The 27296-nt window shown below is 36.5% G+C and overlaps 1 protein-coding gene across 1 annotated transcript in view; it reads right to left on the bottom strand.

Annotated features, from left to right (window-relative positions):
* The window catches only part of nalf1b (NALCN channel auxiliary factor 1b), a 91914-nt gene that overhangs the window by 20501 nt on the left and 44117 nt on the right, over positions 1 to 27296 (bottom strand). The window lies entirely within an intron of this gene.

Here is a 27296-nt window from a genome sequence, read left to right as displayed (position 1 = left end):
AGCATACACACCTACTTATTAAAATATGACAAAAAAACCTATCAAAAATCATAGTCACATATTACATTTGTTAGGGCACACTGTAAGTAGAACAGGATGCAATTACTACTTTAGAAAGTCCTATTGACACATTTAGTTTTAGTTTTGTTTTTGTCATGTTACTTTTTTTGTTTTGTCAATTTTTTTTTGTATACCATAAAAGAAGAAATATTACTTAGAAGCTGCAATTGATGTGAAAACCTGCTAAACTGTGGGATCATTCTTAGCCTTAATACATGCATTCATATATCTAAAAAAATGTGAGTATCATGAAGAAGCTTAATACTTTTTGTAATTTTCAGAGACACTAATGTTTTGGATTTACTTGCTAGTAGGCCACAATCTTTAAAATGACAATAAGTAAAGATTTAAAATATTACACTCTATATGTAATGACACTATATACTGTATCAGTTTCACTTTATGAAAAGAGTAACAAAAGAGATAGAATTGTTTTCACACTATTCATTTTTTTATAGATGTACCTGTAATGCAAAAAACTATTCTCACTGTTTCCAAATCATTGAATCCAGATGTTCTAATAATTTCCATGGCCGCCTGGGTATAAAATCAAGCATCGAGCATGTGGACTGCCTTCACAAGCATTAGGTAACAGGATAGGATGATACATGTTCAATATGTCCAGTCATGAAATTTCATTAAGAATAAACATTCCAACATCAATTCTTTGTGATATTTTACTAAAAGGGTAGCGGTCACAGCGCCAGGGTTCCGCTAGGGGGTGCTATAGCTCCCGTAACATCAGACACAGGACTCCCATAGCTGCCCCAAGAAAATTAAAGTTGTTTTTTTTCTTTCTACGTGATGAAATTTTCTACAAACTTTAACTGTAATAATATTGAACATACAATTTTAAAATAGTTCCTACATAAACAATCAATTAGGAATATGGCTGTGAATTAATAAAAAAACAAAACATGAGAAATGATGATGAGCCTCTGACCTCATTTCACATCCTGTAAACAAGTGGGTGGTAGGACTGCATGGTGATCATACAGGCAGAAAGTGCCAGGCATAAACATCAATCTAATGTTTCTGAGCCTCAACAGAGAGGTTTCAGAAAAAAGTGATCAAAAAACACCTTCTGCTTTTGTTGCATCATTATGTAGTCAGTGAGGAGAACTAGAGGGCAGAGCTTTACCAGGTTAACAACATGCTGCAAAGCACATATGTAGCATTAACAACACTCAGGAGTTCTTAATATAATATGCATCATTTTTCCTGTGGAATGGAATGGGATCTCACTCATGTTCATGTGAATAAAATGGAAAGTGACCCAATACTTTTAACAAAATAGTATGCTTGACATATCACTCCTATTGAAGAACAATTATATTAAAAGGCTAATTCTGATCACATTTTAAGCAAGGCTTTTGACACAATACCAATGTTGGAATCATGCAAAATATCAGTACAAATAAAAATAAAAAAACTTTAGATTTTGTTGCCAAGGGTTCATGTTTGACAGCAAAAACAAGAAGTGACATCTCTGATAGGACACAACAATACACAAAAATGACAAACACACATGATTAAACTCAATTTCTCATTATTCAACTGATGTTCATGATTTACTTATTTAATTATAGGATGAAAGAAGTGAGAACTGAGAAGTGATTGTTAATGAAGGTTTTGTCTGGGCTAGTCAGATCACAGTCAGCTGTGAACCCAAGGCCAGCGACTAAAGTACATCACAAAGACATGGATAGTGTGCAGAAGCCAGCTGGCTCCATATGAGGTTAGCTAAAGTGACAGACAGCATAGGGTGAGCTAGCCTGCTGACTCAAAATCACCAACATATTAGGTAATCCTGTTCTAATCTTGTAGAGCAAATTAGGCCTAGTTTTCATATTGGTTGTTTAAAAAAATTACACAATTTTATTTTCATTATGAATGGGCAAAAGTCAAAGATGCTCATATTTGTGTCCATCCTTACATGTAAAAATGAAGTGTTTGAAATGCCTCTGCTCTGCTTTCTCACAGTTTGATGTAAAAACAGGTGTTTTCAAGTAGTTTTCAGATAAAGTGTATCTCCACATACTTGACAAAGAGTGATTATGTAGAAATAATGACATTACTGCAGATGTTGTCTTTGTCCACTATTGCTGTATGTGGGGTTTAAATCAGAATTTGACCATTTTCTAAGGAAGGGTTATTTTTTGTCTAGCATGTTGAAGTCTGACCTAAGAACAACTGAGGCAAAAAACCCTAATAGATAGAGCTGTGATAATAAAAATACCAACAATAGAAGTCCGACAAACAGCTTCAAAGAACGTTTTAGTAAAAACCTGCAAAATGGAAGATGATAACCTAAATCATGAAGCAGCTCTGAATTCCTTTGCGAGGTCTTTACTGAATGTTTTTTTTTGTGTGTGTGTGTTTTCAAGACAAGACTTTTGCAGTGTTCCTCTGCAATGTTAATCGAAACTAAAACTTTGAAACAAACAAAAATCAATAGTGCTGTCAAAGTATACAAACATGTCCTGTTGAAAACCATAGAAAATACAAAGCAATCAGCTCCAAACCCCAGGCACTATATATATAAAAAAGATATAAAGTGTAAATACAAAAAAAGAACTCCCTACAATTGTTATCAGGCGGTCTAGATAAAGATTATTCTAGTTTTTTTAGTAACTGAATACTAAATAAACTAAATACTAGTTCAGCAACTTCAGCTTCAACTTGAAGTTGAAATGCTTCAACTTCAGTAGAGTTGAAGCATTTCAACTCTGCTGCTGCCACAGACAATAAATTTAACCCTGAGTTTGTCAGTCTCTCTAACTTATTTCAGCAGATATTGTGCTATGACACCAGCCTGTCCTGTGTGTGTCTCTTACGGAAGAGAGAGATTATAATGCAGAAGCTGCTTGTATGAAAATATCACTGCAGTTGGTTCTGTCCCCAAGACTACCTGAGAGCTTTAATGCAGGAGGTTATTATTATTATTATTATTATTTTTTTTGTTTATTTTATTTTTCTGTGAGATCTGGTGTTCTATTCAGAAAATCATTGTTCATTTAAAACCCAGCTGCTCAGGACAGAAATCATCAAGTGATTTTGGTATTATGGACGTAGATCCAAAGAAAACCAAACAATCAGATCTGCTGATTGTTAAAACAGACATTTTCATTAATATCGTTAGCTTTGACACAAGTCTTTATCTGAAGAAGCCTTTATCACTGATAATGATTGACAGAGGCTGAACGAAACAATGCTGAAGTCAGCATCCTTTTGTAGCCTGAGTAAAGAGTTATAGCACTTTTAAAGATTCTGAACATCAGCTCTACCTCATTATCCAAAAACTGGTCAAAACTGGATGACTTTATTCTTAACTAAAAACAGATTTTTAAATAACAATTTGCATTTTGTTAAAACTGTGTCCCAAATGTCAATTTCATAACCTTTAAAATTTGATTTAGATAACATCTTTGCAAATAGAAAAAAGCTCTCAAATAGCATAAATTGTGTTTTAAAGAATCTGTCTTTAGCTTAAAATCATTCAGTACCATTTTGACTCATATAAGTGTATTTTTTTTATTTTGAGCTGATCAAAGGTAGTTCAATTTAAAAGCAGCAAAATACTCGAACTAAGGTATGCACTCTAATTTCGGCATCCAACAAATGTGAGAAAAGTGTCACTAAGGAAAAAAAACTAAAGAGAGCAAAAATGAATGCATAATTAATAAGTCTTCAGCTCTTTGCTCTGGTATTACATGGTTAACAATGAAACACAAAAAATAGTTTCAATTACCATTTCCATTGTTAAAAAAAATAAAAAATCTTGTCTTAATTATTTAGAATTGAAATGCATAAAGAATTTAAATTGTTTTAGATGTGTCCCATGTTGCAGACCTGTCTTATGTGTTGGGGCTCAGACCTGGAAAAGTCCCAGCCCAGTTTAGCACGTCGCTGTTACACTGTGCTGTCCTGAATTTCCATTAATCTCAACTGTTTGCTGAAAAAGCTAATTTTTAAAATTGAAAGATAAACAATGTTAGGGAAAACTGGGTAAAAATCATTGTGGAAGAACAATTATACACAGAGAAGATTCAAACTCTACGCATACGGTCAGTATCTCAACCCAGCAACTTACTACTGTAAGGCAAAACTGCCAACTGTGCCACTGTTAAATATTAATTTCAGTTAATCTAATCAATTTAAAACTCATATTGTACATTATCATGACAGATAAATTTGTACATACAAGTGTTTATTTTTTGTTCATTTTGATGACTATGGCTAACATCTGATTTAGAGAAATCATACACGGAAACCAATAAAATAGGCATTTTCAATATAAATGTTGACTTACTGAAAGGTATATCCATCTACAATACAGTAAGTATTCCACCAGGTCAGTATTCCTTTTGAAATAATTATTACTACATCAGTGGAGAGTGGCATGGAGACAATAAACCTTTTACTCTCCTGAGGTGTTAAGGAAGCCCAGGTGATTTTATTATCACTTTTCAGCTCATCTGCATTGACGTCTCTCTTCTTCCTTTTGACCTTAGCTACTGCCAACTGATTTTGGAGAAAATATATAAATTAAAAATGAGCTTCTCTTGACTTTTGTGGAAATTACTGCAAAGACCACAATGTGTAAAAGAAATTTCACATCAGATAGTTATTTTGTAAGACACACTCTTCTGTAAAAAGAATAAAGTACAGCATAACCTATAGTAACTTTAACTTGGTATGTAGTTTATAATATGAGTTTACAGTACAAGATTGTAATATTGAGGGTTTAGGGGGCTAGTTTCACATCACGTAGTCTTATCATAAAGGCAAAAGTCTGGACCAATGCATGGTCCAAAAGTATGAAGTGAAGCACACTGTTTGAAGATGTAATAGACTTTTTACAGGTTAGGATGTGAAATATAAAATGAGATCTTTCATAATGCCCAGTCTGAGAGAAAGATGTAGAATAAAAAGAAATACCCCAGTGCTTTAAAGTTAAAACCAGAGATTGCTTGACCTCTTGTTACATGAACGAAGACATATTGGCTTAGGGGAAACTCACAGAAGTTACAACCACATGGGGGAGAGATAATTCAGCACAGGTCTGACTGATTGAAACAGACAAGGAGGGACTAGAGGAAGGTGACAGAAAGAAGGACAGCCAAAAGGTGTGTTACAAATGTTACAGTTTGAATAACTAATTTATAGAGTGAATGATTCCAACCACCTTACACTTGTTCAAAACATTACAGACCAAAGCCAAGCTGATGTATAATAAATCCTAAATCAGGTTGTCTGCATTAAAATAAAATGTTCTGCATCATAGGAATTGTAGGAATGAATTATGATGATGATGATGACTTAACAAATCAACTAGAATGAAAATAATCTAGAATCCGACTGCATATACTAACAGTATATACTTTTTTTCTTTAATAAACATCACTTAAAAGTCAGGTACACATGAAGTGATGCATACATAGAGAAAACCGTGTAACTCTTTCATTTTCTAATGGATTCAAAATGATCAACTCTATCCAAGAACATCTAGCAGTTTCTTTCATAGGATTTAGTCCTTAGTAAAAGAAAATCTAAATAAGTTAAAATTTGATTCAGCAAGTGAAATCTTGAAAGTAAACTATATATCAGTATTACTCAGGAAAGATCTGACCTGTGCATCTCTAGATATTAGTGTATGTTAACATGGAGAAGTCCATGTATGCTGCAGCTAAAGTTAACCATAGAATTTGGACTCTTAAAACTTTATTCCAAGTGTTTAAACAATCAATGGTCCGGTAAGGTTGAGTTTATCTCTTTTATGAGTGTTTTCCTCTCTCTTTACAAAACATAGCCCTAAAAACATTTTAAAATGTCCTGTTTTCTTGAAGTTAATAGCAACTAAGCTAAATGTGGCTAAGGGCTATGAATTTCTAAATTAATTTAAGGCTAATTGGCATTAATCTTTAAGCATACATGTTGATTCTGGACTGTGATGTTAATATTGATCATTCTGTGGTTGATTTCCTTAGTCATTACATATTTCTGGTAAATATACATATAAATAACAACTGACACTGAAACAATTGGCTATTTTCTCGATAATCTAGATGCCCCTTCCTAGTAATTTTTATATAGATTACTAATTGTATTAATAATTGCATTAAGCAATTATTACAGTTATTCAAAACCAAACCCAGACAACCTACTAACACGTATGGTGAAGCCTTAAGTTTATGAAGTGCAGTTACTCTGAGAGTGACCTATGCATTAACCTCTCTGCTGTACATCTGTGGTAGCTGTACTTTATTACAGGAAGCCCCTTGTGTTCAAGAATATGAACAAACTATCTATGAGGTCATGTTTGTGTGTGTAGCAGTAAAAAGGTCACACCATTACAGTGAATTCTTGCAGCTGCTGCGAACTGAAAAGTGGAGGTTTATCCATTTGCTCTTCCCCCGGCTCCTCCTTGGTTTCTGCTTCTTTCATGTGGTATTTTATCACAGACACATGAACAGAAAAGTGGGCCAGCACCAGCCAGTGTTTGAAATCCAGGACGAAATTAGAAAGCAATGGCAGAATCAGATGGGGTCACAACGTCTGGGCCATGCCTGAGCTGTAGCTGCCTTGCTGCTCCCAATTAGTCAAAAAAAAAAAAAAAATATGGAAGGGGAAGTCTGTGTCTGATATATTCAACAAGGCCAATGTCCGCCCCTATGTTTCTAACTGTCAGAGGAAAAAAGAAAGACGGAAAACAGGAGAGAAATGCAAACATTAGAGGAGAAGGAAGGACAGGCTGGAGACAAATTGGCCAGTCCCCCAACCTACCCATCTCTTTCTCTCTCTCAGTTTCTTTCTCTCTCTATTCTCTCTTTTTTGTTGCGTGCAAAACTGCAGATAGATTCCAGATTCTGATGTTCCCATTTATGTCGTAATGATTGGGTTAGCATGCAGCTTGTGTTCTGTGATGTTGCAAGTCAAAATAAAGCATGATGACACAGGAGCACAGGCATCCGTGCCTACTGACGCATGTGCTGCATGACAATTCATTTGCTATGTGTCATTTATGCAAAGTCAAATATATTGAGGTGGATTTCAGTAGAAATTAAGTAATGAGTCTGTTTTTTTTAAATTAAAAAATAATGTGCAGAAGTATTTCATTAATGCAATAAAAAACAGTGATTCATGGATACTGAGGGGAGCTGGGGAATGGTGGAAGCTAAGGTTTTGCAAAAAGACACACATGAAAAGTGAAGCAGTGTTATGCTGCTTGTCATGACATGTCTCATAATCATGGGTGGCTAATGCTTCAAATTCCAGGATGAGCACCCTTGTAGTAAACACCCATATCATATGAATCTTTCATTGAGGCCAATTACTCGGTTGTTTACTTATTAATCTGATTGCTGCTGCCAGAATAATCTACAGCTCTGCATGAAGATAACATGAGTTTGTACAAGCAGAAGAGCATGGAGCAGAGTTAAGCGCAGCAGCCCCCTCACAGCTTTGAGGCCAACTGCAGGGGGACAAGCATTGTGTTTATACAGAATTTTAATAATAGCTTTCAGAAAAAATATCATGATCATAAATACACTCCACATGTGTCTGAGACATCAGCACTTTATCAGGAGATTGCAGAGATATTGTCAGGAATCATTAAACCCTTTAGCAGGGTGAGAATTATGCACAAATCTTACAATGTTCAATATCCTGGAAAAGTATAGCTACTCCTTAAATGTTTTGAATTTTTTTCACATTGCAACAGTCATAAAAAATCAACACAAAGGATCATATAATCATGAAGTGGAAGAAAAATCATAAATCGATTACTTTTACAAACAATAATTTCAAAAGTGTGCAACAAGATTGTGTTCAACCTCTTCAATAATGCCCTGTGCAACCAATTCCCCACATAAGTTACTCACTTACTAAATTCGGTCCAACTGTGTGTAATTTGACCTTATCATCAACAAAGTTGTTCTATGAAGGCCTCAGAGTTGTTTTTCCAAAACATTAATCAAACAGTATCATGAAGTCCAACAAAGACATGTCAGGGATAAAAAAAAGGTCAAAGTAGAGTTAGATTATAAAACAACATCCAAAGCTTTTGACATCTAGCAGAGGTCTGTTCAATCCATCATCCAAAAATAGAAAGAGTACAACCACAGTTCTTGTAAACTGACAGGCTGAACAAGGGGAATGAAAAACGTCCAAGAGGCCAATGGAGGATCTGAAGATATCCATAGCGGTGGTAAGGCTTATTTAAGACAATAATTGTTAATTATGCATTCTACAAATCTCCCGTTCAGGAGGGATTGGAAAGTTGGACATAGCAAGTAGGAAGATGGGCGGAGCTAAATACAGGGTAATCCAACATCAAAGGCTTGGGACTTGGTCACTCTGAATATAAAGTCCAGGCAGCAATAGCATATATTATTTTAATTATGCAATGAATTAATTTGTCAGGAGTTTCAGTTGTTTTGAAAAGTGGGAAACGGCGGATGCATACAAGTGCTCACCACACTTTTCATATTAAAATTATTTGATGGGTTGGAACGTACGACAAAGAAAAGACACTTGAAGCAAATAAGTAAATTCACAATACACTTTACATTTACAGTGAGAAGTTTCCCAAGCCTGATTGGCTGCAAGGAATATTTACACTTGAAAATCATTATAAAAGATGGCAAAATTTGACAGAAGTGCACTGTCATTTTCTCTTCTAATTTCCCGTGGCTCATTATATAGTGTGGAGGAACTGGGGAAATTTGAAGTTATGACATTTTGTCATTGGCTTTAAGATCCAATAGTTTAGCTGCAAACACTTGTTAATACTTTTCATCTGCCAAATATTTCTGAAATCCTATCTCTGATTAGAAGGATGCACCAGTTTTTATTTTTGACAGAGGATATCAGACTGTTTTCAAAGAAAGTTGTTTTTCTAAAAAACAATTTCATCATGTGTTGCTTTAGCTTTTGTGACCCCTCCCTGATTAGTCTCTACCAAACTGAGAGAAAAGGCATAGGCAGTAATCAGCATCTTTGATATATTTCTAGCACAGGACATGAAAAGACAACATGGTGTGGCTTTAATTAAATGTTAACTGTTGTTCTTGCCTGTAGTGTTTCTCAGAATCTCATTAGGGAGGCTAGTAAGGAGTGCACAGCAGCAGTTCACCCTAAAAGTAATTAAAGCTAAAATTTGCTTTTAAAAAAAATGTGTTTAGGTAATAGGTTTCTCATCTTATCATTTTTATACTGAGGCAAGCCATGATTTTTATGTGAAGAATATATTTCTCTGAGCAGAGTTTATGTTGAATTATTGGTGAAGACAAAATTGTACATTTGATGTTAACATTGAGATTTGCTCCTAAAATTTAATATAATTTTAGGAATACAATTTCATCTGCCAAACTGGTGCACATTTTTGGTTAGCACCAGTACATTATGTTCTATTGCTGTAAGCACCACCGGTTTTGACACACACACACGCGCACACCCCCACACAAAAACTTTGTTGATACCAACTCCTCAGTAAATCAGAGGGAACTATCACTTCCCACAGGAGCTGGAGATGTATTTCAAGGAGAACCACAAACAAATCAAAATTCTGTGAATACTCATATCTAAAACATTGCTAAATATATATACTAAAGTATATGTACTCCCAAAGCCAAAAATGGTATGCAGCAAAAATAATCCAGATTTATAAAACCATGCACATGTAGCCCAGAAAGCTATTTCTCCTTTATAAATCACAGCTGCACCTAAACGTTTGCGTTCAAGGTTCTGCCTCATAACCTGCCCTTTACACACTCTCATTAGGCCATAAATGGCCAATGCAAAGTACCTTATCATTAAAGTTGAGGTGTACTTAACTGAGTCAGCTGATCAATGTCATTTCATGGTTAACATGTCAACCACAGAGAAAAGAATAAAGAAAACTTAATGAGGCAGAAATTAATTTAAGTGAAAAAAAATATTATTTTGGGGAGGCACAGTAGTGATTTGACAAATTAAAATTATGCTGGCAATTTAGAAGGCCGATGACATGTTCCACAGTTGATAGAAGTGAGCGGTATTAAAGTGTGACTTCTCTGCTCTCTGGGGGTTTGGGAACAGGGACAGGAGCCAGCGCCTAATGGAGTAGCCACTGGGCCCCACAGGTTGCAGCAGAAGAGTGCATCAAATCAGGACCAAAAAATTTTAATTTCCTTCCTAATTTTCCCGCTTGCAAAATCTTTGAGCTATGCCAGAATTATGCACAATTATGCACAATACAGTGTCACCACTGTATTTAGATGTTTACAGCAATCAGTTTGAAGCTTCACACCTTGTCACATTTTATGATTTATTCTATTAATTTGTTGTCCACATCACCCCGGTGATCATTTGAGAAAACTTAGATGAAATATTGTGCAGACTTTGATTTAAGATATAAGTTACCGGTACCTTATAAATGTTTTCTCATTTGAGAGGTCCTTATGAGTTGCTCACCAGAAGAAGCATAAATAACAATGCTGTTTTGAAAGCTTTTGATAAAATTAATTTATGATTAGTTTGATAGAGGAGTGAAATTAAATGTCTGAACAGAATCATGGTATTGTGTAGCTCCAATTCTCCACCCCACCATCTGTGTCGCAGTCTCAAAAATGGACTTACTTATGGATCTGCACCTTTAAGCACCAGTCCAAGTAAACAGTGATTAGTTAGAAAAATAGTTACCTGAAGTTCTTGTCACAGTCTGTTTATATAAGTTCATAATGGCACTATCTGTGGTAGACACGGGTTAGCACACCTGCACCGATCTGCAGCTATGAAATCCAAACAATACTGAACTGTGTATTCTGACTGCTTGCTGTCACAACTGAAAGGCATAGTAAAATGACTTATTTGCCACAAAAAAACCAATACTTTTTGTGTGTTTTTTTCATAAAACACAAGTATACTGAAATCATGTTTACATCTTACAGCAGAAAAGCAGAAATATTAAACCAGAATGACAGTAAAACCTTTCTAAGGTGTGGTCCTACAAGCCGTCCTTGTCCACATTCAATATTTATTTGAACAAGAAAATGTTTAATTCCATTGGGCCATGATGACAAATGGACCATCCAAGAGTACTGTTGGTTAGAAAAGAACTAGCCTCGGGGCCCAGCTCACCACCGCTTGGGGGAGTTGATATATGAGAGGATTAGAGGAGAGCAGAATGGATGAGAGCACCTTTGGGGCAGCAGCAGTTTCCCATAATAGTAACACTACAATACTCATGATCACCATGCTTTGTGGAAAGCACAGGTCAATAGACATAACAGAGTTTTACATAAATGTGGTGTGAAAAGAATATTGACAGACCTGTGTGTTTGTGTGTTTGTCTGAGTTGAATGTCCCAGGGTCAGTAATCGTAATCCACCCATTTTCCACTCTGTCGCCTCCACTGTGGCGGGGAGAGGACCAGGGAACTCCTTCTGCACAGCGCTCCACTATCCAAATGTGATGTACGCAACAACACCTAATCCAGCACTCCAGCCTCATCAAGTATGTGTCCTCTTCAGCTCTAATCACTGTCACCCACTCATAAATGACCTGCTTAATGAGGGAATTTTTCACCAACAGTCTGCTGTGATGAAAGTACAACACTCTTTGTTTCTGCACACAGTAATAAGAGATACCCAATCCGTTCAATAATTTCTGAGAGCTGATGTCTCAGTGCATTTCTGGGACTGCTCATAGACGTTAGTGCTCGCCGTCCTTTTGCATAAATCTTCTAAAAGGATGAGCAAAGCTGTGATAGGATTACAGCTCCAGCAAGTACAATTCAGATTTAACTTTTGCATTTGCAGGACGAGGGCGGTGATGGTCTGATTCAGTCAACGGACGCAATGAAATAAACATGTCTGCCTGTCCCTCTGTGCTGCTCGACTAAATGCATGAGTAGCTCTCAGCGCTAAGCTCATTCATATCCTCAGGATTCATACATATTTAAACAGGTCTGAATACTGCTCACTGTCATCGTAAGGACAGTAATTTTAACTAACACTTCTCAGTCTACAATTGTGCATTTGTCTGGCTATTTTTAGCAGACGTTTTGAAAGGCAAAATAGCAAAGCGGCATGAGAGGAATCTGACCTAAAATAAATGCCTATGACGATGAAGAAAAATGCGGCGCACCTCTGTGGCAAGATTACTATTTTTGGACAATATCAGAGAGTCAAAGCAAAGAATATTAAACAGAGATTCACCAAATGTTATAATACTTGTATTCCAAAAGCAGAAATGTACAAGAAGAACACACATACGACAGATACGTAAGAAATTTTGTTCATATTTGCTTACTAACTTCATTCATAAAGTCCTACAAATGGCTCCACACAGAAAGTCTAAATGATTCCCAACTTAACTCACACTTAAGTTGGTAAGTGTGAGTATGTCGATATGCCATACTCACATATGACATATCAATGTATGTTGATACATCGATATGTCATATCGATGACATATCGATATGACATGTCGATATGTCGATATGTATGTCGATATGTCATCTGTCATTATGTTCTTGATGTCTTACCTGAAAAGAAACAAATTTTTTTCTAACCTAAATGGATCTCAAGATTTTTTGGATGGATTTCAAAGGTTTATGTCTTATATTGTGTTTTTTTTCTTCCATGCCTGATTATTATTTATTACATATAAATTCAGGGCGTCAGAAATCAAAATTACGTGTTTTGAGGAATCTGTGATTGGTATTATTTTAGTCCAGAACTAACTGGCGTACATAATACTGCATTCATGACCACCTTCTCAAATGTGAGTTGGTCCTCAAAGCAAAAATACATTGAACTTTTTTTGTGTAAGTTTAAATATCATGCAGGTTTCAGGAATCTCAAACAGTTTTAAAAATAATCTCTGTTCAATGTTACTTCACTTTTTTTAAACAAAGCCCAAAACAATCAAAGACTTCAAATTGTCTTCTCTTGATTCCTGTGTACTACTGTTTTATCCAAGCATTTCCTTCATATTTACAATGCTATTTTAATAAGAAGTCTTGTTTTTAAATAAGTTACATTTACAATAGACTATAGTGATCTAAAGCTTTACACAAATTGTTTCCCCAGTAAACCTCTGCTCAGTTTTTTTCCCCCTCTCTGTTACGGTTTCCATTATAGGCTTTCTGAATGGCCGGCTGGTCAAAAACAAGCGTAGACAACAAAAAAGATCAAATTTATTGAAAAGTCACTCACTTTCCTACAAAGATTTGATAAAAAATAGGCTAATTAAAGTCACAGCTAGAGGAATCTTAAATGAATGCACATTTAACAAGAAAGAGATCAAATAATTCATGTCCGAAGCTGACCACTCAGGAATTCTAGACTAGCTTATATTTATTCTATAATAAATGTGATAAGGATATGCTTATGAGATTAAGATTTTGGTATGAGAATATTGTGAACATTATATTCTTTAAGTACACATCTGAATATTTATATCTAGGCTGCATCATAAATTGCCTTATTTAATCACAATATTAGCTGGCAATAATGTTCAAATTAAAACCAAAAATATACAACAACGTCTGCAATGTTCGTTTTTATTTTAATTTCACAGTGGCACAGTGTCTCAAAGCTCCATTCCTCAGCCCCTTAGAAACACACAAGAGACACACCGATCTTAACTTTGAAAGAAAAAAATCAAACCTGTCTATAGGAGTGGCTACCGTGTGCCAAAAAGCTATTGACTCGAAAATAAAACATCATTCAAGGTCTCCAAATTAAGCTGTGCTTTGTTCAAGTTCAGCTTATTACAAGTTAGATGTGCACAAATCTGTTTATAGGAACAGATTTGTGCACATCTGCTGGGTTTGCTTTGCCAATTCAATACAGTAGCTTTAACAGGACACTGAAAGCTGATTAAAATGAGGTGTTGTTATGAAAAAGTGATGAATTATACCTATCAAACATAGAAAGTAATTATGCAACACTAACCAACTTAAAGGTCACTCACCTTCTACAGATGAAGTAAATTCACATGCAAATATGTGAAATATCATACCAAAAGACTTTAGGATACCATAGAAGAAGAACTATTACTGTAATGCATTGTTCTCACATCAGCTGTTTCTGTTACCAGTCTATAATGTAAAGTGGGCAAAGCGTGTCCTTAGACAACAACCACTGCCCACTGTAGGCGGTCATGCAAGTTTGTTCACAATTAATTCAAGTTATTGTGTTGCCCATAGTAACAGATTGCAACCTGTCCTTTTTGACGTTATGTTTTGCATATGATCTGATATGTGCAGTATGTTCAAGTGGGCCTCGATATTTGTGAATGTCTATGTAAATCCCCATTTGTGGGGGTGGAAGAGGAGGTGTCAAGCACAGTGAGGTATCCAGGAAAAGATTGTTCTGTTCTTGTAGATGTGTGTGGGAGGACACAGTGGAGTGGACGGGGTCATCTCATACTGTGGACACTCCAGGATTTAAGGAATAACTGGTTCTGATTTCAATTTAAATGCAAATTTTGAGAATGTGAGCTCAAGTAGTAGATTGAAGAGAGAATAGGGCTATTTAAGTGTTTACAAGAATATGTAGAAGTGTGTGTAACATTCAGTTAATGACATGGTTGTAAGACCTGATGAGATTCTCTACAATACTCTATTGATTTATTTCTTTTCATTAGTTTTATTTTATTTTTTAAAAAAGGCTCCTTGTCAGTTTTAGGACAAAAATTTGGTATCCCTGTTGCCCATGGGGAATATGTCACAGGAGTTTGTCTGTTTGCTTTTTTTCATGAACATCTCCTATTTCTTAAAATGTAAGACTTGCGTATGAAAAGTTTTCAGAAATGTTTCCGACATAGTGGATATTAGAGATTTATTTCAACATTTACATGAGTTGTCTGACTGCATTGTGTTAGTTATCAACTAGATTCTGCAGCCAGAATTTCTTTCTGTGCCAACTCTAAGCAAGTAACACACACATTGCAGATAGCAGTCCCGCAAAATCCCATAAATTCAATGTATAATCCTTATTGTTATATTTTAGGGACATATAGCCCTGATATCAGCCACTGATTCTGAATCATTTTATGCACTCTTTCAAAAAATACAACATTTTTTTCTTCAAACACAGATTCAGTCAAGACTAATAAAGCTGTCCGCATTACTGATGCAGACAGCTTTATTAGTGTGTTCTCCCCTTAGCTTTATTACTAACCAATTCCAAGTATAAAGTTTAATGCTTAAATGTCTCTTTGTTTATTTCTCCAGGTATGAAAAGGCTGGGTCTCTAGGAACGCAGGTTGCTGCCTCCTCAGGTGGTCTGATATCCTCCATAGTGCACAAACAATTACATAACACAACAAATCCTAGATGTGCATTACCAAACAGCTAACCCATGGCAGACTGTGTAATCTGTATGCGACTGGCAAATCCCATCCCACTGCTGTCTGCCTACTGTATCTAGCAGTTCTAACCTGAAGGTCTTCTGAACAGCATTAACACCAGCTGGCCCACTTCTCTTATCTTACCACACAGTCCTCTTAATCCTGTTAACCACTCTGATTTCTCACAACAGTAGATCTCTCTATATTTTGTAGATTAAGATATAGTGCAGTGCGTTTTGTGCCACTTTTTTGGCCTTACAACCATTAAAGAAGTTTTAACATAGTCAAAAACAAAGTTGTGAATAAAAATCTTAAAAGTGTGGTGTGTGCCTTAACCCCTTAACCCCTTTTACTGTGACAGTCCTAAATAAAATCCACTGCAGGTGAAGAGCTTAAGAGATCCACAGTTCAAGGCAAATAAACCAAGCACACCCAAAAACGTGTAGCCATATACTTAACAACCGAATAAAAAAAGTTATTGTGACATAAATTTCAAACATAATCTGTCTGTGAGTTAAGCCATGTAGGGGTCAAAGTTATCATGGGGAAGAAGGTACTGAGGTCAGATTAGACCCAACTTCAACTGTGTATCATGTGTGACAGAAAGCTAACAACGCACGTCAACTTGAAGCACATCACCTCCAAGATGACTTATGGTGCTGGCAGCATTATGCTTTGGGGATGCTTTGCTGCAGCAGGAAAATTGGAAACTGATCAGAGATGGGTGCTAAATCCTGAAGGAAAATCTGTAAGTGGCTGCAAAACACTTGAGAATTACTAAGAGTTTCACTTACAATGACCCTGAGAACAGAACCAGAGCTAAACCTTGCAATCATTTACTACTTTGCATTAGTCCACCACATAAAATCTGTATGTGTGTGTGTGTGTGTGTAGGATCAATGCTGCGGTGTGAACCAACCTCTACTTTATGTATATTTTCAGAAGCACTTGAGTGCTCTTATTCCCATCTACACAAATGACACAAGGATGAAAAATATTTATATTGACAGGGCAAATAAGGCTGCTGCTCTCTGATTCACTATTTTCCCGTAATTTGGTTTGGTAATAAGACTTTGGTCTGGCAACTTACAGCTATGGCTTGATGTCTCTATTATCTAAATAAGGTCCCCTGACTCCTCACTCAGCTAAATGTCATCAGCATGCGAATGCATTTGCGCAAACCTCTCATAAGTGGCTTCTGCCTCCAAGCCTCGAAGGCAAGGTTCCTGTTGTAATATATTAAGTAAAGATGAGCGCCCCAGGCTTTTCTTGCCTGCGTCCCTTACTAAGGTATCCTCTCTTCAGGCTTTTGGTCAGTGCTGAATGTTTTATTGTGGCTTTACTTGTGTTGATGCAAACTCAAAGAATTCATTTGTGAACCAAATGATAGATGACAAATTTTAACATCCCAGACAGACAGCAACCTTCTGTCAGTGCTCTCTCACACTGTCCTACCGAAGCACTATAAAAAATGTGTGACACAATAAATGTTGTTTATTCTGTCTTTTCGATGGAGTGGTTATTTTTCTTTCCCTAATAAAGGCACAATATAAAGGAATTTCTGCACTGAATATTTACTAAAAGACTAGTCATAAGGCTATTATAGTTATTTGAATTGGAGCATCACAACAAGCAGGTTTCTGGTTAAAATCCCTATTGAGGTGTTTTCCCAAAGAGTTATTTATCTTTGCACAAAAACCGAAGCTTTCTGCAGGGCACTCTACATTCCTACTATAGCCCAAAGATTATTTGGCGATTCAAAGCTAACCTTTATTGCAAGGTCTATGTGTTAACAGCTGAACACAGATAATCTGCATTAAAAAAGAGGATACTGATTACTATTAGCAAGCCTCAGCCTTATTTTCAACATTCTGTTTATGATTATGCCCGTCAAATGTAGCCAGCGAACCCTGCCACATACATTATGATTTGACTTTTACCGCAAGGATGGGTAGAAAGAAAAGTTGACAAAAATGTTATGTGTGAGTATTAGCATTAAATGTTTGAAATTTCTGTGGTGTAATTGTTGAGTTGGTGTCTCACTGGACGCAAACACTAAAACATTTTTCAAATGTACTCCACGGCTTGTTTTTCACTTTCTCTTATTGATTTAGATAGTTTTCACTATGCCATATCAGGTGAAAAATGTTTTTTGTTTTTTTTTTCTCTGAATGTTTATGTGTGTATCTGATTGGTTGAGCAGATTAACTTATCTCCCTTTTCAAAAAGTTTCTGGAAGGGAACTGTGGTTTAATTAATTTCTACTCTGTTCAGAAGAATCCAGAGCCTTTTGTACTTTGAGCTAATTTAGTGTAGCTTGAAACCTTTACATCAATAAATTTTTTAGTGTCACCAGCCAAGCTGTGTGGTAATTCATCTATAATGGACATGAGCAATAGAAAATTTGCCTCTGGCCCTCTGAGCCCAACAGTTTGTGACATCTCCAGAAGTAATGCAGCCCTGGGTGCTGAGCTGTATAGAACAAATAGGGTTCATATAAAAATGTTTTGAAATACAATATAAAAATTATTTTAAAAAACACTTTGTATTGTTCTCTACAGGGGATAGCCTGTGACCTGAGCTCAACAAATAACAAAACTCAACTGGTTCTCCAACATGCAGCCTCAACATCACTAGGAGTGACATCATTCTCAGATCTGAGGTCTGACGTAACTGCTGCACAACATACAGTCTGTGAATCAGCACATAAGCACTGTGACTGCACTGGGTGCATAAACATCCTGGCCACAAATCAGAGCGCAACTTGGCAGTGACACAAGTCTATGGCTGTAAACTCTCATTCAACATTCATTCAGTATTCTAAAGAGCTGAAACCAAGAACTGGCATCATCACTGTTCAAGGTGCCGTCAACATCATGATTAACATACGCACTGTATACTGACAAATCAGACACCTAGTTTCACAAATAGAGCCATTAAATCAATGAATCCTTCAAATACTGTCGGTGCACAGTAATCACTTGTTTTGTACGTGTTTGCTTGCGTGTCTGCACCTGCTTTATCCATTGACGTTTTTGGAGTGTGCGGGAGGATAATGAGACTGATGCTCTGAAGAATGAGGGAGAGGCAGAGACACGTACAGAGACCAAGAGGGAGGGAGAGAGTGGAATGAAGGGTTAGCTCTCACAGAATGCACAATGGAGCAAGCAATGAGACAGGAATGTCAATAGACCCTGTCAGCAGTGCTTGGAATATCAAAACCTTCTCCCAGTATAAAGACACAGTAGGACAGTCTCAGCCTTGAGGTGATGGTGGCTGCTATACGATCACGTGTGTGCTTCAGTAGTGTGTTAGTTTGTAACAGCCAGTGTCTGCAGGTCAGAAGCTACAAACATCACCAAAAACGTTTCCACACACAAAACTACACAAGAAGCTTCTCGCAAGGTCAATTTACAATTTCCTAGTCATGAAAAATGCAATAGAACCCAACTGCAGAACCGACTGTGTCATGTAACTCATTGCATTCAGGGTTTATGGGTTTTGTGACAAACGCACATTCTCACAAACACGTGCATACGTGCATGTGTGGTGCTTGTATAATGACTGAGTAAGAAAGACAGATGGTGACTCACATCCCACTTTGGATTGCCAGCACTACATTTCCCATGAGGCCACTCATAACGCCTGCTGTCAGAGGCAATGTTCTTCCTGTTTTTCTGTGATTGGATTGAACCCTTTAGGGAGGAGGTCGGGTGCCTGAGTAAAAGAGGGTAACCAGTGGAAAAACGTCATGAAGCAGACTCATGACGTTCGTTAATTTCGCTGGAGTCCAGGATGTATTTCCAAATTGAAATGTCTGATTCACAATTCTGTGCCTGTCTGGTCTTGTTTTTATTGTCTCTATTTTAAATATTAAATGTAATTGACATCTAAAATAACAACAACAACTGACAACAAATTAAATCAACCTGGGTTTATATACTTTTAGCTATGTGAATAAGCATTTTAATATGTTATTCAGCACCTAAAGTTGGTCTGTTGTGATACAGGTCTTTAATTGTAAACAAAGTGATTGTTGCCAGCCTAGTCCACGAATCACACAGTCCTCATTCTAGGCCTTGCAGAATAAAGACTACTTTGACAACTAAAAATTGTTTACTATTATATGATATTGCATTGTAGACAGAAATAATTCCTTATTTCAATTCTTACTGTTTACAGATGAAGATTGAGGTACTAGGCTGCACAACAAAGCCAGATTAATAAACTATAAAAATATTTAGGAAGTTGAAATCCATAACTGTTTTGGCTTTTGTGACAAAAAATAGCAACTGTCTTCTATTGAGAATGAATATGTCTTGAAACCCCTTCCTCTGCAACACACTACAGTTTATTCTAGGGGATCCTCTCTATAAAGGGAAATATACTCCCTCCACCAGGCTCCTGGTCTGCCCTGTGGTTTCCTCAGAGTAGGACCTGCTTGGAAAACCTCCAAATGACATCTGAGACATCCTGGTTAGATGGATGAATCAACTAAACTAGCTCTTTCCGATGACGAGGAACAGCAGCTCTACTCTGAGTTCACGCAGAAGATGAAGCTGCTCACCCTATTATATCTGAAGACTGGGCCCAGACAGTATGAGGAGAAATACAATTTCAGCCACTTGTATCCAGGCTCTTGTTCTTTTGCTCATGATCATGATGTCTCATACAGGTGAGAGTTTAAACATGGACTGATGGGTAAATTGAAAGCTTTGCTCTTTGGTGTTTCTCTTTCCTCGCCTTGACAGATCAAAGCAGGTACCGCATTACTACAAATGAGACCCCATTCTCTCTATCCACCCACAGATCTGAGCCGTCATTTACTATAAACAACACACCAGCCTGAACTCATTCACTTACGGGTAACAATGACTCCTGGGGGAAGTAATGCACCATTTCCTGAGTGTAAATATATGGCCTCTCTCTTAGTGAAGCTGATGTGGGATGGCATTATGTGGATTCTCTGTTCAGCTTGCTGAATGTTAATTAAACTGAATGAAAATATTATCTCATTTTTTTTATTTTAAAAAATGACAGGTGAAAATGAATTATGATGGATTTATTTGATCACATCTATTGATCATCTACAAATCACGTCTGTTGTCTGTCTATCAAAATGACAGACAACAAGTCTGCTGTCTACTGTAACCGTTGGTGGGTTTGTGCCTTAGAGGCACGAAACTTGGAATTTTTAAAAAATCTTTGAACATTTTGTATCTCATTGAATGTAGCGTCAACATCTGATAAAATTACATTTTGCGTGGCCTTGTTGATTTGCTTCAAACCAGCAGATGGAAAAAGGTCTAATTTGCATTTTCTTTTTTGCAACATTTTCAAAGCTCACTCAAAATTCGCATGACAATTGGATGGAAACATGACTACAGATTGTGACATTGCCTGTGACTCTAATACTTTAATTGGCCAGGATTGTCTTGCAAAAGAGATTTTTAATCTCAATGGATTTTTTTGGGTGACATAAAGATTAAATTAATTAAACATCTCACTCATCGTGCTCTAAAACAAATGATTCAAATGATACCAACAGGTAGTTAGCTGGAAATATACTAGTGAAAGTTTTCCTGGTCAAACCTGTTGCATCGGCCAGCAAAGACCCTTAGTTTCTTTTTAAGACTTAAAGTGAAAGAGTTAACGTCCCTATAGATTACAGATAGAGATTCCTAACTTTGTAAATTAAGAGCTGACCTGTGGCAGTCAGATACTGGGAGAACTGGCGAAGGCATCATGTCTAACCCCATAACAAAAAATCACTCGGCCTTTAGGAGAAACAGGTTACACAGTTATAGGCAGTCAAAGCCTCTCTGTACACCTCAACAAAATTAGTAATACTGCGGCTGCATAGCTACAAAAGGAGAAGAAAAACAGGTGCAGGTTTGTTATATGTACAGGTTTATGTAACATGTTTGGCTATTCTCCAGGTGATTTAGGACAGGAAGACAGGAAGGCAGAATAGGAAGCAGACATAGATTATCAGAGTACAGCAAGTACAGTGGCTTCCATGACAACTTCGAGTTTATATCCACTCCATACACCAGTAGTACACAGCAATTGTGACTCTGTTGCATTTTTTAAAGAAAACTTGTTTAGAGTACAACTTGTTTTCTTTTCTGTCAAGATCAGATGATTGAAAAAACATCATTACCAGACAAATGTAACTGGAGTAAATACAATTATTTTTTTAATAATAATATTATGTTTTAAACCAACCTGATCTTACAGTAAAATAAACTACCCTCTGAAGCTGCAGTAAAAACGTTTTATAAAAATATCTTCACATTTGTCAAGACAATTGTTAAGATAATATTTAAAAAAATATTATCTGAGACAGATAATCTGTGAAAACAATTTAGCTCCTCTGCCTTCACATTCTTATCCTGCGGCCATCTGCAGAAATGTACCGCTCCCGGTCAGAAACAACCAATTAGAGCCAGAAGGAAGATTTTAGTACTGTCAGTCATGCTCGTGTATGCACTGCAGCTGTGCTAATGGCAGAGAGACAACTTACCACTGCAGAAATACTGTTTATTCACCGTCATCAGAGAGGCTATGCATACTAGGCATACAGTGCACATTCATGACAGGCATGTTCTACAGCTAGTTCCACTGTGGGAAATTAGCTGTAGAGCAATAGAGAAAAACTTTCTTATTTTTGTAAGTATGATGTTTTGTTTCTGAAATTCCATGCTAATTTTACCCAGATGTAAGAGGACGCACACTCCCGCTTTGGCCTCATCAGTCCACAGAACATTTTTCAAAAAGTCCAGAAGATCATAAGCTGGGCCTTTGTGTTCATTTTTGGTCAACAGTGGTTTTGAACTTGGAGCACACCCAAGCATGCCAATTCTGCCCAGTCCCTTAGTTACTGTTGAGGTTTGCAGTGCTTTATATGTTGTTTTTGGTTATCTTATTTTAGTCAAATCAGTGTGCTGTTTCGGTAATTTTGGTTTTCTGGACACAATGGTGGAATGTTTACCATTATTCAATCTTTTCTCCATTTGTGGACAATGGCTCTTATCGAGGTTCAGTGGCTCCCAACGCCTGTAAAATGGCTGTGCAACCCTTTACAGATGGATAAGATGTGAGTTATTTGTTTCCCATTTGTTCTTGAATTTTCTTTAGATCAGTTCATGAAGTCTTGATTTTTATAAAATATTTTAGCCTTTCTTAGCCCGCTTCTTTTTAAGGTTTTTCATTATTCTAAAGGTCAAACAATAATCAAGTCTTGCAGTAGCCAGACCTGATTATTCACTGTCCAAAAAAAAACATAGTTAATCACACTTGATTCACTAATGAACAATAGCAAAATTACCATTTCACATGGGGTCAAGTGGATTTGAATAACTTTGTCCTTGGATAAATGAAATTGTCAATGTAAAATAGACTTTTACCTACTTAAATTATCTGAGTCTGAAAACAGTTTGTTGGATGATCTGAAAAAATACAGTTAAAAAAAAGCTAAAAACAGAACACCTTTCGCATCACTGTGATATCACTGTGATAGTGCGATGAAAACATGTCGTCGGAGAAGTTTTTGTGTCATTTTCTTCACTGGTTCTTGATGCAGCGAAAAATCCGGCCAGCGGGATAACAGGTTTTTCAAAGGGTTGCAGTTTTGGACACCACTTGAACTGAGTCTACTGAACTATCAGGTGTGAAAACACACTAATAGGCCTAAGTTCCCAAGGCAAGTTGTTCAATATACTGTTTGAAAATAAAATAAGACAATACAACTATCCAAACCCTTAAAAGACCATGCTGAAACTGGGACAAGAACACAGTAAAACTGTTAATGACAAGGATCTCACAATATACCCACCAAAATCTGGTCTATATATACTGAGAGAGATAAATGTATGCAGGTAAGGCAATGCGACTCGGAGGCAAACAGAACCATGAACAGCAGGACTAACATTACAAAAATAAAGAAAGAAAACACAATTTAAAGACCACACACTTATACAAAACATGAACAAAAAAATTAACAAAAATTTAAAACTTTAGGATCTTAGATTCAGATATTCCAGAGAAATAAAAAAAAATAAAAATAAATCAAGAGTAAAATGCTCTGTGGCTGTTAACTCCAGGCCCATAGGTTGCTATTAAAAACTATGATTCTGCAGTGGTAATGCTAACTGAGGTCAAGAACACTATGAGTAAACATGATCCCTCCACAATGCAAATTAAAGCTCTATTCAGCAAGGCAAAAAAAAGAAAAAGGAGAGAAATAAAAGTTGATCTTAAATAGATGAGGGATGAAAGTGAGGTTGGATTTAGATTAAATATCACCAGATGAAAGGATTCCTCCTGTCTCTGTGGGTAAAAGCAATTAGAAACGGTAGATCACAGTTACACCTCAAGTAAAAAATCCATCATTTCCCCTTAAAAATAGATTGTGAAAAGTACACAGACACAGATGGCTAACCTGCTCAAAGAAGAACGTATTTTTGCCCAAGTGCACACAGGTGTTCTAAGGAGTATCTGATTGAATTTACGGCAGCCTAAGCCCAGTGAGCAGAGACCAAATAGCATCCGTACCGTGTGTTTAGAGGCCCCCTAGGACCATTAAATCAGCCCAGAGTGGATCAGGAAATCATTGCTATAGTGACGGGGAAAAGAAGAAGCCTGATTTACGCTGTCCTTATCTCATGCTGTAAACACATTGTGTCCAGTCACTCACACAAACACACATATGGGTTATTTCTGCTTTTCCTCCACTTAACCATTTAATATTGTGGGTTTGATGGTGTGAGGCTGGCCTCTGTTCAGTTCAAAGCACAGGAAGTCGGTCAAGGCTCTGCAGATGAGAGAAACAGTCTCCTGGCCAGGCTCTGCACTAGATGCAGGCCAAAACTCTGTTGAACACTCAACGCATTGTGCTCTGTATTTTATAGTTTTATTGATGCTTTAAGTGACCAGGATTTAGCAGTACTTCAGGAAAGAGCATCAAGTTTCTTAAAGCAAACATTAATTTTACACACCAGACATTGGCATGTATATGATGCTAAATTATGCTCATGGTACTAGGCCATAGAAATTTTGCTTAATCTTTCTCCAATCTTTGGTTGTTTAAAAGAAAATAATGCATTGTTTTTCTTTTAGCATTTTTCTCTAGTCTTTTTCTTTATACATTAGAATGTTTTATATATATATATAAAAAAGGATTGAATGGACATGTGTAATTATGTTTCATGTTTTTGCCCAGGTTTATTTGTACTTTTTAACTAATGTAGCATGAGGTTGACAGGCGTTTGGCATCTTAGGTGGTACAACAATGAACAAATGAAAAGATTTTGAGTACAGGCACACAAACCAATCATAGACAACAAACATCATTTAATTTAGTGCAATAAAAGCCAAGCAAGATAAAAACCTAACTTGTTAGAAAGCAAACAGTGATCCCTTGTCACACAAAGCTACATTATCTTCCTTACAAGAAATAATTCCTTCCAGCTGAAACAGGAGCAAATAAGGAATGGATATTTTCATGTTGTTTAGCATCCTTCTGGCCAGAAAGCGTACCTGGCGGCAGGTTGTAGTAACCAATCGTAAAAACAATGTTTTTCTGGAAGTCAAAAATCTAGGTTAATTTATTAACAGATAAGTAATTTAATTTTAAATAATAAAAAAATAAAATAAAATAATTCCTGTAGTGAGTGTGACATCCAACAAGACAAAAAAAGTCCACTCTGGTAAGCTGTAACCTCACTTTATTTTTCTAAATACATCCCAATAAATCGGAAAAATTACTAAGAAGTTTAGCACTTATTTGATCTAAGGTCAACCCAGATCTGATTACACCTGAATCTCCTCACAGCATTTTTCAGGGAGGGAGATACAGGGACAGAAGTAAGAGGTGAGAGCTCTTCAGAGCGCTGCATCTAATGGACAAGAGGAGATGTTAAGTTGGAGGTGAGAAATAACTGCTGCAATGCGGGCAAGTGAAGAAGTGGTTTAGCAGGGAGGAGCAAATGTCAGGCCTCTGAGTGCTTTGCTGAAGGAGAACATCAATCCACAGTCTACTTAGTTCATCTCTGCCTTCAGACTAACAGTCCCAACGCTCAGGGCAGGAAGGACATAATCGGGCCCTGCAGCATTGACACTGCTGTGCAACTGAATAACTCATTTTCACCAAACATGCAATTACTTTCTGTTCTGGTCTTTATCCACCCTCCTTTTTGTGCAGGTAATATTAAATCTACTTAGCTTTACTAATGTAGCAAAGGGTTATCAGGCTAATTATCTCTCTTGGTGTGTCATATTGAAAATGAGAACACCTGTGCACACTTTTTAATTTTTTCTTTGCCTGTAACTTTTCTGCTGCAGTGCTTGTTTGAATGCAGCCCTCCACCCTAACTGAACTGCAGCATTAATATCCATCCCAGAAATGAAAGCCTTTGCACCAAAGAAATGACTGCAAAACGTGACACAAAGTGTGAAAAGTTCACCTCAGCTGTCCAATATGACGCACCTGAAACAGGATTTATTACCAGCATGACTCACATATGATATGTAACACATTGGCCTCATTTCCATTCCTCTGAGTAGTTTGTGTACATTCTTATGCTATTCCCTCTGTGCTGTTTAGTTTGCCTCCCATTGGAGTGTTGACAGACACTGGATGCTCCATGCTGTGGAGATGCAGAGAGCGTGGGAGTTGATGGCCAGGATTATGTGAAGAGGCGCAGTAAAACTCTACTTTCTCAGCATTAAGAGAAATACATATATTCTCCATCAGGCAAAGGCGAATCTTATACAATATTACATGTTTAATCATAATTTCAGACAGCTTTAAAATGTTCATCCTTAAAATTAATAAAGAAGTTTAAAAGTTAAAAAGTGAGGAACATAATATGTTACTGTCATTTAGAATTTTCCTACGGACTTCAGAAATTTATTCAAACCTTACTTTGTAGTCACTTCCACAAACTTTAACTTTAGAGTTGAGTTTATGCTAAAACATCTGGGCAGAACCCATCAGTTCCTGCCCTACTGGTTTAGCTACACATATCTAGAATGCACTTTTTAAATTTTGCTTCATCTTCCAATCTTCAGATTATCCCATCCTCTTGTTTGCCTCCTTTGGTCTCTATCTGCTGTTAATATAGTTTCTGCTTTCTTTTTTTTTAGAGATAGAACTGACAAATGAAAGACACAGAACATATTTTGTTAAAGTGTTGCTGAGTTTTATATTTTAAACATTGCTGAATAGCAAACAGATGGCCTTTAGAGTTCTAGTCTTTCATGACAGGAATGCAACCTCCTTGTAAATATGAAAGAACCATTGCTGTAAACTGGACTTTTATGTTGAAGAAACATATTTTTTGTTTTGTGCAAGATAATATTTCTTCTAAATGTTATTTTAATACATATTTCTAACTTTAATAACCAATACAATTGTATTATCAGCTGTTTTTGTCCATGTAATAATCAGTCAAAAGGGATTTCATGTTACCTTTTCACACACATTCTCAATTTTGGATCTCCAATAGTGTTTGGGTCATCAAAGGAATTATCATAAAATATGAATAAGTAGCATTCATTTTCTTTTGCAAAACTAAATATGCTCCATATTGTAATTATCAGCTTTATGGTTGCAACAGGAAAAAAGCAAGACATGCAAAAAAGTTTTGAATTTTAACCACTTCAAAGTTTTAAACTATCACTTTTCTAACTTCCTATTGTGTCTTGCTATACCACAGTGCTAACACTATTTTGTACATAAACAAAAATAATAAGACAGATAATAGTTTTTTCACCTCAAGTGACAGTACAAAACAAACAGGTTCTCTCAGAGAAATTAAGTTCCCAGTCCAATAAAATTACTGGCTTCATTTCATTGTTTATAACAGGCAGTCATTGATTAGTATATCGGT

This window comes from Xiphophorus hellerii, chromosome 7 (assembly GCF_003331165.1).
Source record: "Xiphophorus hellerii strain 12219 chromosome 7, Xiphophorus_hellerii-4.1, whole genome shotgun sequence".
Taxonomy (NCBI): Eukaryota; Metazoa; Chordata; class Actinopteri; order Cyprinodontiformes; family Poeciliidae; genus Xiphophorus; species Xiphophorus hellerii.
The sequence above is the reverse complement of the archived record's forward strand: the minus strand, read 5'-3'. Positions and strand labels throughout refer to the sequence as shown.